General features: G+C 48.2%; 1 protein-coding gene across 1 annotated transcript in view; it reads right to left on the minus strand.

Moving 5' to 3' along the window:
* The window catches only part of FSTL1 (follistatin like 1), a 77,957-nt gene that overhangs the window by 18,821 nt on the left and 46,247 nt on the right, over nt 1-12,889 (minus strand). The window lies entirely within an intron of this gene.

Consider the following 12,889-nt stretch of genomic DNA (forward strand, 5'->3'; position numbering starts at 1 on the left):
GAAGGGAGGATCTGCTCAGAGTGATGCAAAGGGATATAATGAGGGATGGGGTGAATCTGAGCAGAAGATCTAGTCTGAATACCAGGAATAGATTCCTGGCAGTGAGACTTATTAGGCTGTGAAATCATCTCCCAAGGGAAGGGGTGGAAGCTTTCTTGTGTGGGAGCCTTAAAAGTAAGTTGGACAGCGCCCTGGAGAGAATACACTCTAGAGTTCAATCCTGAACAGTAACAGAGAAATCACCACCGATAAGACCAATGGCTTACTTGTCCCAGTGTCTCTCTGCAATACTACACCAGCACATGTAGCCCAGGATCCTGCCTCCACTAGTAGCTCAGTATCAGGGTGCGTCACAGGAAGAAATTCCATAACGGATAACTATGCAATAACTTTCCTATGGGGGAAATTTCTTCCTAGCCCCAGACAGTTATTAGTTATATGGACAGTTATATGTCCTATGACCTGAAGCATGAGGTTTATTTGTCTAATACATTTTTATCTTATCCAATGTCACTGCAAATATTCTTGTGACTATTACAAGTGTCCAGTCCTTTTCTGTATACTATTAAGCTCTTGAACTCAATGACAACCAAAGGCAATGGTTGCCACTGGTTTGTGATGCACTCTATAAAAGTGTATTTGCTTTTATCAGTTTTTAGTTTGCTGCCTTTTAATTTCATTGCAGGACCCCTTGTTCTTGTACTATGAGAGAGGAAGATGGATGGTTCCTTGGTTAGGACACTAGCTTGGAACTTGGGTGTCCCAGGTTCAGCTCCCTTTCTACCAGACTTCCTGAATGACCTTGGGCAAGTCACTGAATTTCTCTGTGCATCAGTTCTCCATTTGTAAAATGGGATCATAGATGCCAAGGCCAGAAGGGACTGCTGTGATCACCTAGTCTGACCTCCTGTAGAACACAGGCCATAGAAGTTCCCCAAAATAATTCCTAGAGCAGATGTTTTAGAAAAACATCCAATCCTGATTTAAAAATAGTCAGTGATGGAGAATCCACCACAACACTTGGTAAGTTGTTCCAATGGTTAATTACTGTCACTGTTAAAAATCTATGCCTTTATCCAGTCTGAATTCATCTAGCTTCAGCTTCTGGGCATTGGATCATGGTATACCTTTGTCTGTTCAACTGAAAAGCCCATTATTAAATATTTGTTCCCTGCGTAGATACCTATAGACTGAGATCAAGTCACCCGTTAACCTTCCCTTTGTTAAGCTAAATAGACTGAGTGCTTTGAGTCTGTCACTATAAGTAAGGATATGATTGTGTCACAGAGGTCTCAGATTCTGTGACTTTAACAGACCTCTGTGATTTCTTCAGCTTCAGCCTGCTTCAGCGGCATGCCTTGAGCAGCAGTAGGACTGGCTCAGCAACCAGCAGTCAGCCTCCAGCGCAGGAGCAGCAACGGGGCTGGAGCAGTGGCTGGCAGTCAGCCTCGGTGGGGCTCCCACTGTCAGTCCTCCCTGCCCCTTCCAGGCATTTTTAGTAAAAGTCACAGACTGGTCATGGGCTTCCGTGAATTTTCCATGAAATTTTGCCCATGACCTGTCCGTGACTTTCATTAAAAATACTTGTAACAAAATCTTAACCTTAACTATAAGGCATGTTTTCTAATCCTTTACTCATTTTTGTGGCTCTTCTCTGAACTCTCTCCAATCCTTCTTGAATTGTGGGCACCAGAACAGTACGCAGTCTTCTAGTGTCAAATACAGAGGTAAAATAATCTTTCTATTCCTACTCTAGATTCCCCTGTTTATGCATTCCAGGATTGCATTAGCTTTTTTGTCCACACTGGGAGCTCATGTTCAGATGACTATCCCCTACATCCCCAAATCCTCCCTCCCCATTTTGTCAGGGAGGGTTTTAGTAAAAGTCAGGGACAGGTCACGGGCAAGAAACAAAAAATCACGGAAGCCTGTGACCTGTCCCTAACTTTTACTAAAAATATCCATGACAAAATCGTAGCCTTAGTTACCAGGCACTGTGATGGGGTGCATGGGCACCAGGTTTGTATAATTTTTCGTGGTGCCCAGAACAGGTGCAAGCAGAGCCATCCCGTCCATAGGACGGACCAGGGCAACCGCCCCGGGCCCTGTGCTTCAGGAGGATGTGGGGTCCAGGGCAGCCTAGGGGATTAGTGGGGGGCCTGGAGCCAGCAGCAGCGAGCGACCCAGCCCCAGCACGCCCTGTCCTGCCCCACCTCTTCCCACCCCCAACCCACCCCTTCCCCCAAGTGATGCTGGGAGCTGGCGGGGCGGGGCGGAGCGGAGTGGGGTGGGCTGGGTCAGTCGCCGCTGCCGGTACCAAGCCACCCTGCTAACCCCCCAGGCCACCCTGGAACCCGCGTCCCCCTGAAGTGCCGGGCCTAGGGTGGTTGCCCCGGTCCATCCTATGTTCAGGACAGCTCTAAAAATATAAACCCAAACATTGGTGGAGCCAGGCCCACGTTCCTGAATACTGGTCCACCTCACACAAGCCCTGAATGGGTTAATATGGGTCAGAAGGGACCAATTCACCCCATATGCTACACCTGGAGGGGAACCAGGGTTTGATAGGGTTTAATGGCAGATAAAGCCCAGCAGGAGGAGGAGCTGGGATAGGATTATAACCCAGGAAGTGAAAGCAGGAAAGATGGGCTGCAGGGATGAGGTCTGCAGTCACTTCCTAAAGCAGCGGTCCCCAATCTTTTGAGGGTCACCCCCCCCTTACCCCTGTCTGTGCCCCTCCATCCCCCAGGAGTGGGGCCACAGCTGAGGGGGTGGACACAGACCGGGTAAGAGGTCTGAGGCTGGGACCGCAGCTGAGGGTGGGTCTGGGAGCGGGGCCATAGCCAGGGGCCAAGGCTGAGGTGGAAGCGGAGCCGCAGCCAGGTTGTGGTGAGGGCTGGCAGCCAGACCCATGGCCAGGTGTGACTCTGCTCCCAGACTTGTCCCCAGCCTCGGCCCCAGACCGGAATGGAGCCATGGCCAGTGGCTGAGGCTGCTGCAGGGCTGGGAGCAGAGCTGCGCCAAGGCTGGGGATGGGGATGGGGAGGGGCTGGGTGGCGCTCCCTCCCCACCCCCGTGGAGGCTGGCCTGGGCCCTGCCCTGCTGGATGGTCCTCCATGCCCCCCTAGGGGGGGTGTGCCCCACGCTTTGGAGAACCCTGCCCTAAAGGGAAGGGAATTGGCCAGGGTCAAGGAGGAAATTCAGGGGGAGAATAAGCCCTGGGTCCTGCCCTCGAGTAGGGAATTTGACAAGAGGCTGAGTGGGGCGAAGTAGCCGAGGGAAGCGGAGGAAGCCCTGGTGGTAAAGTCTAGACATGGACAAGGAGATAGAGAGGTGAGGTCGGAAGGAGCCTAGGGAACCAGCAACAGGATCTGATCGTGAGTAGAGACCTAGGTTGCTAGTCACAGGATCCCTGGACTGGAGCCCGCAGTGGTGGGTGGGCCCGGGATCCCCAACCTGCCACTGGGAAAGTGACACTGGACCTAGACTTGAACTGGAAGACTGCCTAAAATAGCTTGTCCAGTGAGAGTCTGATACCCCAGAAGGGGAGGATTATATCATGACCTGGCTGGAGAGACTATATCATGACCTGGCTGGACTATATCATGACCTGAGTCATGAAGAGGGAACACCCTGAGTCATGGAGAGAGAGAGGCCACAGTGCGAGCAACTGACAGCAGGGGGTGCTAGATGAGGTGACAGCTAATTCCTAGACCTAGCCTCAAGGAGGCGCACTTGCAGTGAAGACCCCTTCACAGACACTTAGTACTATAGTAATAGGGGGCCATACAAGTACCTTCAAAATAAGTCAATTGGACATTCCCATTTACTCTATCTAGTCCATTCTTTATTTTATTTCTCTAAATCACATCCTGTCTGTTATTCTCCTTATTAAACTATGTAGTTCTAATCTTGTTAGCCTCTTATCTGAAAGTCTTTCCATGCCTCTAATTGTTTTGGAGATGAGCTGACCACAACTGAACACACTATTCCAGATGAGACTGTTCTATTGATGTGTATATAGTGGCCTTCTAATATGTTCAGTACTATTTTCTACCCCATTGCTTATACACTCTAACATTTTGTTGTTGTGTTTTTAAACCACAGCTGCACAAATAGCTGATGTTCTTATTGAGCTGACAACAATATTTTTAATAGGACTGTCGATTAATCACAGTTAACTCATGCGATTAACTCAAAAAAATGAATCGTGATTAATCGCACTATTAAACAATTGAAATTTATTAAATATTTGTGGATGTTTTTCAACATTTTCAAATATATTGATTTAAATTACAACACAGAATACAGAGTGTAAGGTGCTCACTTTATATTATTTTTTATTACAAAATTTGCACTGTAAAAATGATAAAACAAAAGAAATGGTATTTTTCAATTCACCTAATACAAGTACTGAAGTGCAGTCTCTTTATCGTGAAAGTGCAACTTATAAATGTAGATTTTTTTTATTACATAACTGCACTCAAGAAACAAAACAATGTAAAACTTTAGAGCCTACAAGTCCATTCAGTTCTACATCTTGTTCAGCCCATCGCTCAGACAAACAAGTTTGTTTACATTTGCGGAAGATAATGCTGCCCTCTCCTTGTTTACAATGTCACCTGAAAATGAGAACAGGCGTTTGTGTGGCACTGATATTTGCAAGATATTTGCATTCCAGATGTGCTAAAGATTCATATGTCCCTTTATGCTTCAAACATCATTCCAGGGGACATGCATCCATGCTGATGATGCTCGTTAAAAATATAATGCGCTAATTAAATTTGTGACTGAACTCCTTGGGGGAGAATTGTATGTCTCCTGCTCTGTTTTACCTGCATTCTGCCATATATTTCATGTGATAGCAGTCTCGGATGATGACCCAGCACACGTTGTTCATTTTAAGAACACTTTCACTGAAGATTTGACAAAATGCAAACAAGATACCAATGTGACATTTCTGAAGATAGCTATAGCACTCGACTCAGGATTTAAGAATCTGAAGTGCCGTCCAAAATCTGCGAGGGACGATGTGTGGAGCATGCTTTCAGAAGTCTTAAAAGAGCAACACTCTGATGCGGAAACTGCAGAATCTGAACCATCAAAAAAGAAAATCAACCTTCGGCTGGTGGCCTCTGACTCAGATGATGAAAATGAACACGCGTCAGTCCGCACTGCTTTGGATGGTTATCGAGCAGAATCTGTCATCAGCATGGACGCATGTCCTCTGGAATGGTGTTAGGGGAGCAAAATGGAGCTACCCAAGCTGGAATTTAGATAGGGTATCTACTCTTTGAAAATATGCTGTAGGCTCCTTAATAATATATCTTAGGTTTTTATCTATAGTGCCAAGCACTGCACCATACTAAGGAGCACACAAGACCAGATTCCAGAACAAAAAGAAATAGAGTTGTGCTGTATGTTATTTTGAAATTAAATCCACCAGATTTGCAATTCAAGTGTCTAGCAACAGGTGGCAGTATCCTCCCTCTCCCTAGCCGCTTCTCCAGTGTGCTGCGGCATGTGTGCTCTGTATGTGCCTCCTCTGAAATTCAAACCAGTCTCCTGTTCTCATTAAGCTGCGGTTTAGAACCGGAGATGAAGCTATAGGCGCCTGAAGGGGGCACAGCCAAGCTAGCTGGAATTCTCAGACTTCCTCAAACCACCCCGCTGTGGGCTGGCAATATCCCACCCTTGGCAGCAACACCTTCCTTGTACCCCAGGAGAAGGGCTGCTGCTCGCCAGGCGTGGGACAGGAATGTTGGCAGGATGACACAGCAGGAAATGATCTTTTAAGGCAACTTGTCCAAGGACAACCTGCCTCTCAAATGGAGCTGCCAGAATAGAAAATCCAGTTGCTCTGATTTTAATTTTCAATCAAAGTGAGGTATTTTGTGTGTGTTTTGAATTAACCCGGATTGTTCATAGCTAGGGACTAGACTCCATGACCCAAAAGGTCCTTTCCAGTCCTGTGTCCATACACCCCTAGTTTGTGGCAGGCTGAGGAGCAGCATTTAAATCCCTACTACACTGACTGAGGGGCCCCTCAGGCGTGACACTGAAAATGAAAACAGAATGGTTTCTTTGTAGAAATTACTGAATGACTGAAAAAAATCCGATTTGCCTGCCCAGCTATGACTATGATGTATTCTTCCTCCAGCTTCCACTCAGCCCGTTGCACCCCCGACTACATTTTGGGCTATCTGCATGGATCCCCTAAGTGGAGTCTGGGGAGCAACTCAGGGGAAACTTAAATAATGGGTTAGTGGTTACAGCTTAGACATGGGAATTAGGACTTCTGGATTCTACTCTGGCTCTGCCTCAGGCTTCCTGATGACACTGGGCAAGTACTTTCCCAGTGATATAAATTCTCATAATTGTATCTTGAGTCTGGTGGTATTTGGTGTTTGTCTTAAAGCCCCAACTCCTGGAGTCATGTGAATAAGTGAGAATCCCAGCTTTCATTCAGTAGTACAAAGTTAGCCCTCATGGTTGCAGAGAGAAGCTTGAAAACATGACCAATAAAGGCACAAACACCAGAAGGCAAATAAAAAGAACGCAGAGTGTATTTTTGGAATGTTATGATAGTTAAACTAATCTCATATTTGTAGGCCTGACTGGTGATTTCTGAACACTTGGGATTGGTAAGACTGCATCCTCTCTGTGCATCAGTTTCCTCATCTATCACAGTGGGTTTATGAGGGTTAACTAATTAATGTCTAGAAAGTGCTTGGATAGAGAGAAAGCAAAGGGCAGTGGGTTATTAACTGCTGTGTGGCGACATTTACAAGGAAACCCATAAGAAGCCAGTTTTCCTTTTCAGACTCAGGTCAGACAGGCACCTCAGTCACTGCAGCCAAGACACCTAGTTACAGCTCAGCAGCAGTCAGTAAATTACCACATTTCATCTGCCTGGAGGAAGCAGGGAGGAGCCCAGCATGGGGACTGAAATCCTTCTAGATTCTCATTCTCCACGGAGTACAGACCCCAGTGTTTTTGGGAAGCGGGATCCAGGACTATCGGTCTCTTCCTGCGTGCTGCAGTGGCAATAAACTCACTAGCTATTTTTTCAGAGATCATGGGGAAGGCTGCTTGCTACTACCATCAGTGTATACGGAGTGGAAGGGACAAAACCCAAAGCAGCCATGTCCTGGTCAGCTTCACACACAGCCACGATTATCCAAGACTATCGACACTGGGCCAGGAAACCTACCTATCTAGCTGGTTTCAAGGAAGGCTGGGCAGTGTGGATGGGAACAAGCTCTATTTAAAGAGCATTTAGCAAGCACTCTTGCAAGGGGGGGGGTCTAAGAATGGTTCAGTCAGGAGGGCAGTGCTGTGCTGTGCACGGGGCCTGGTACTGCAGAGGAAGGCCTGCAGCGAGACACATAAAATGCCTCCTTCCTCAGCAGCCACTTCCCAAGCTGCAGAAAGTGAGTGGGCAGGAAAGTGACATCTACCAGGTACCTGTAGGCAAATGGTGCTCAGCAGGCATGTGCTGCTACAAGGAATCACCATGGCAACAGACAATGCCAGGCTTCAAGGTGGATTTCTAAACTTAGGCAGCTGGGTTTATATTTTTTGCTTCTCTTCTTCAGCACAAACTAAGCGATGAAAGTGTCTGAAGCGCACAGGATTTCCATGGGAGCATTTCATGGCCTCTCTCCCAAGTACGGAGGGAGGGGCACCATACCTGTGTGCGTGCGCTAGCAAAAGCGTGTCTCTCGGTGTAGGAATGGCATGGAAGGGTGCACGTGTGTGTGTACATGAGCGTGTCTGTGACTGTAGGTGCATGTGTACGTGAGCATAAGTCTGCAGGAGGAGCTATAGTTGCATATTAAAGACAGGTTTCAGAGTAACAGCCGTGTTAGTCTGTATTCGCAAAAAGAAAAGGAGTACTTGTGGCACCTTAGAGACTAACCAATTTATTTGAGCATAAGCTTTTGTGAGCTACAGCTCACTTCATCGGATGCAAGAAAGGTGCCACAAGTACTCCCTTTCTTTTTATATTAAAGACAGGCAACTATCTCAAGATACGGGCAGTATTAGCCTAACACGTTCTTCCAGGAAGCCTGTATGCACTGCACCTTTCCTTGCTTTGCCTGGTGCTCACACCTGTGCTAGGAGCTGGGCCACATTAGCCACTGTCATTTTACAAACTTCCAAATTAGATGTGGGGACTTTCCCAAAATGAATGTGACATCTGGGGAAGGCAGAAACGTGAGCAGTTCTACAACAAAAACGGATGTATGGAGGGGAGAACGGTGGGTACGTACAGTACAGGTGACCCTATGTCCACTCTGCCCCCCTGCAAACCTGTCCTATGGTAAGGCAGGTATTCCCAATGGCACACGTGCTATGAGAAATTGGCAAGGAAACCAACACATTACATTGGGGGGCCTTAATAACAAGCTAGAAAACAAACCACTCAGATAATTTGGTGTAGATATATACACTGTAAAATCTTCTCTGTTCTCCTTACCCCCTTACCTACAGTCCTGGCTACAATGGGAAGGGAATTCACGCTATTCAATTGAGACCCGATCCTGCAGCAATTGACATCAACGGGTAACTTTGGGCTTTCTTCCTTTTTCTCCTCTCTGCCAAAATTAGTTCTGGAATTTAGTAAAATTCCCAGACCCCCTTATACAAATCTCTGTACTGCTCACTGTAATAACAAGACTGCATTTCTGTCCTGCTCAAAATCCAAGGAGGTCACTGTGCTTTACAGATGTTAATGAATCAAGCCTTCCTGGGAAGCAGTTCAAGATTATGCCCATTTTATACAGGGGGAAAAATGAGGCACAGACGCTCCTGCATACACTAGACCAGGGATCAGCAACCTTTGGCACGTGGCCTGCCAGGGAAATCCACTGGCTGGCTGGGATGGTTTGTTTACCTGCAGCTTCTGCAGGTTTGGCCGATCGCAGCTCCCACTGGCCGCGGTTCGCTGTCCCAGGCCAATGGGGGCTGCAGGAAGGGCGGCCAGTGGGAGCTGTGATCAGCTGAACCTGCAGACAAAAGTAAGTTGCAACAAAATGTTGGTTGGAACACCCTGCATTTACAAAGTTTATGCAGCCCCTTGAGTCCACAGGTGGTTGCATCAGTTGGTTGCAAAGCCTGGGACAAAGTTGTAGTTTAGGTGTAATCAGTGCAATTTACAACAGTCTCTCTCCAGACAGACAGGAGAAAATAAACACTGCAGCTATGTTGGTTCAGCCAGTCCTCCTCCCACTTCTCACAAAGTAGTGCTTTGTGTTTGGAAAGTACTCAAAAGACTCTTCTCCTACTAGTGGTGATGAGCACAATGAGGTGTATCAGGAGTCCCAGAATGCACTGGCACATCCACATTTGTAAGATGTGCTGTGAAGTTGCTAAACCATCTCAAGGACATGTGAGGGAACTAAACATTTCTTCCAACTGATGCCTCTGTAACAGTTTCCTCTCACTGCAAACAGATCCTTAGAGGTGGAATCACTGGATCAAAGACACACAGATCCAGAAAAAGAATCCAGATCTCCTGACTCTCAGTCATGGGCCTTACCCATTATGGAGCTTGTGAAGGCCCAGTCAAAAAGAGACCCTGGTGGCTCCGGTCGGCACCACTGACTGGGTTGTTAAAAGTCCAGTAGGTGGCGCAGCGGGGGGCTAAGGCAGGCTCACAATCTGCCCTAGCTCCGTGCGGCTCCCGGAAGCGGTCACCAGGTCCCTGTGGTCCCTAGGCAGCCAGGGAGGCGCCGCGTGCTGCCCCTGCCCCTAGTGCTGGCACCGCAGCTCCCATTGGCCAGGAACCGCGATAAATGGGAGCTGTGGAGGCGGCGTCTGTGGGTGCGAGGAGAGCACTCACTGCACAGGGCCGCCTGGCTGCATCTCTGCCTAGGGGCGGTAGGGACCTGGCTGATGCTTCTTGGGACCTACAGTAAGCGCCGTTGGGACCCAGCACCCCAACTCCCTGCCCCAGCCAGGAGTCCCCTCCCACACCCAAACTCCCTCCCAGATTCCGCGACCCCACACCAACACCCTGCCCCAGCCCTGATCCCCCTCCTGCAACCCAAACCCCGCATCCCCGGTCCCACCCCAGAGCCCACCCCCCCAGCCAGAAACCTCACTCCCTTGAACCCCAACCACCTGCCCCAGCCCGGAGCACCCTCCTGTACCCCCCACCCAACAGCCTGCACCCCCAGCTGGAGTCCTCACCTCCCCGCACCCCAACCCCCTGCCCCTGCCCGGAGCCATCTCCTACACCCTGAACCCCTCATTTCTGGTCCCACCCAGAGCCCACACCCTACTGCACCCCAACCCGCTTGGAGCCTGATCCCACACCCCAAACCCTTCATCCCTGGCCCCACCGCAGAGCCCGCACCCCCAGCCAGAGCCCTCACCCCCTCCTGCACCCCAAACCCCTGCCCCAGGCTGGTGAAAGTGAGTGAGGGTGGGGAGAGTAAGCGACGTAGGGAGGGGGGATGGCACGAGTGGGAGTGGGGCCTCGGAGAAGGGACAGGGCAGGAATGGGGCCTCGGGGAAGAGGCGGAGTGGGGGTGTTCAGTTTTGTGCGATTAGAAAGTTGGCAGCCCTACTTAATCTGCCTCTAACACCACCTCCATTGTCAAAACATTTTGTTTCATTCTTCACTGATCAGCAAAGTTCCAACAGAAGTGGATGGGTGCTTGGCAATGCAGAGGGGCTGCTAACAGCCAGTATGCCACGGTGCCAGGAATGGAAGCCCTTCTTTGGGAAAGCCCCAATTGCAGAGAAGCCTGTGCTCCAAATCCATCAATCCAACGGCAACAATGCACGTGAGCCACCTTAATCACTTCCTGCAGCTCCTGTTCTCAGCTAACACCAGGGGATTGTTTCAGTTGTTATAAATGAAACACACAATAAAATGCAGCTCCTGGAAGATTTTTAATGCTTAAAATATGAATATTTAATTGAGGCTAGGTTTTGCTAATGGAAGACAAAGGCAGGCATTTCTAACTATGCTGGAAATCAAGGCATGTTCCCAGCCTAGAAGTAGAGGCAGACAGGCCAGGGAAGAACTGGCTTGAAATTCTTAGGACTCAAAGGAGAATATTTCTTGTTTCTGCCCCTCCATTTTTGGCCTTTAGTTCTTTGTTCCATCAGGGAGTAGAAGTGCTGTAATACTGCAAAAAAGGCTGCCCTGGTAGTACAGGTGAGTCGCATCATACGCGCATTTAACTTATGCGAATTCAACTATATGCACTCGGCAAGAAAAAAGGAAAAATAACAAGACACCTGTAAATAGTGCAGGCGATTCCGCCCACCATTCCACTCAATGAGCGTATGCCTCGGAGTGAGCGTGAGATGGGAGATGTGAATCTGCTATTCCCTCAGTCGGTCTCAGTTCCTGTGTGCCTCTCATAGTGGGAGCGTCTCGCCGCACTGACTGTGATTCTAGTGTTTAAAGACACGTATTTTTCATACAACATGGCCCCTAAATGCAAGCCAACTACTTCATCTGGTGCTCAACCGAAGAAACAGCGATGTGTTCCACTGCTGGAGGAAAAACTGGCTGTGTTGGACTTGTTGAGAGACGGTATGTTTGTCTCCAACGTGGCGTGTAAATATGGCTGCAACGAATCTAGATTCCGTGCCATCAAGATTCGAGAGAGAGAAATTCGTCAAGCCATTGCATCAAGTGCTCCAATAACTGCTAAGCTGACGAGCCATGTGCGTGATAAGACTTTAAAGAAGACTGAAAAGGCATTAAACTTATGGCTGGAAGACATGAACCATAAACGTGTGCCTATGGATAGCAACACGTTGTGAGAAAAGGCTCTTAGCCTCTACGCGCTGTTCAAACCTCCCGCCGAAGAGGGACAGCCTTCTGATGAGAAGGAATTCAAAGCCAGCCAAGGTTGGCTTAACAGTTTTAGGAACCACTTCAACCTCAAAAACGTGCAGACTACTGGTGAAGCTGCATCTGCCAATGAAGGGGCAGAAAAAGCCTACCCCAAACAATTAAAGAAAATCATAGAAGAAAAGGGCTCTCTTCTGGAACAAGTTTTTAATGCTGACAAGACTGGGCTCTTGTGGAAAAAAATGCTCAACCGCACTTACATTTCGAAATCAGAAAGACAAACCCCTGGCTTCAAAGCAGCGAAAGACCGTGTTGCTTTGTGGCTCTGCGGCTGGGTATTTAATAAAGCTGGGCTTACTCTACAGGGCTGCACAGCCCTGTGCCCTAAAAGGCAAGAACAAAAATCTCCTGCCTGTGTTCTGGGAATCAAATAAAAAGGCTTGGGTGACGGCAGCATTATTTCTGGACTGGTTCCACAAGTGTTTCATTCCGGAGGTCAAGCGGTACCTTGAAGAGAAAGGACTTTACTTTAAAGTGTTGCTGATTGTAGACAATGCTCCTGGCCACCCTGCGGCACTCCGGTTTGCGCATATTGACATTGAAGTAGTCTTTCTCCCCACCCAATGCCACCTCCATCCTCTCGACCAAGGCATGATTCGCTGTTTCAAGGCCACGTACACAAGGCTTATGTTCTCACGGATACATAGCGCTATGGATGCTGATCCCAATCTTAATGTGATGGAGCATTGGAAGTCCTTCAACGTTACTGATTGCATCACTTATATTAAACAGGCAATGGATGCAATCAAGCCTGAAACAGTCAATGCATGTTGCCAAAACCTATGGAAAGAATGGGTGAATGATTTTAAGAGTTTCCTGACCGTTAACAAAGAAGTGAAACACATTGTTCAGGTGGCCAGGCAAGTGGGTGGTGATGGCTTTGTCAACATCCTTGAGGAAGAAATTGAAGAATTAATTGAGAGCCATAGAGAAACACTGACTAACGAAGAGTTAGAGGAACTGATAAAATCGTCTACAGAAGACGAAGATGACGACGACGAACAGGAA

The sequence above is a fragment of the Natator depressus genome, chromosome 1 (assembly GCF_965152275.1).
Source record: "Natator depressus isolate rNatDep1 chromosome 1, rNatDep2.hap1, whole genome shotgun sequence".
Taxonomy (NCBI): domain Eukaryota; kingdom Metazoa; phylum Chordata; order Testudines; family Cheloniidae; genus Natator; species Natator depressus.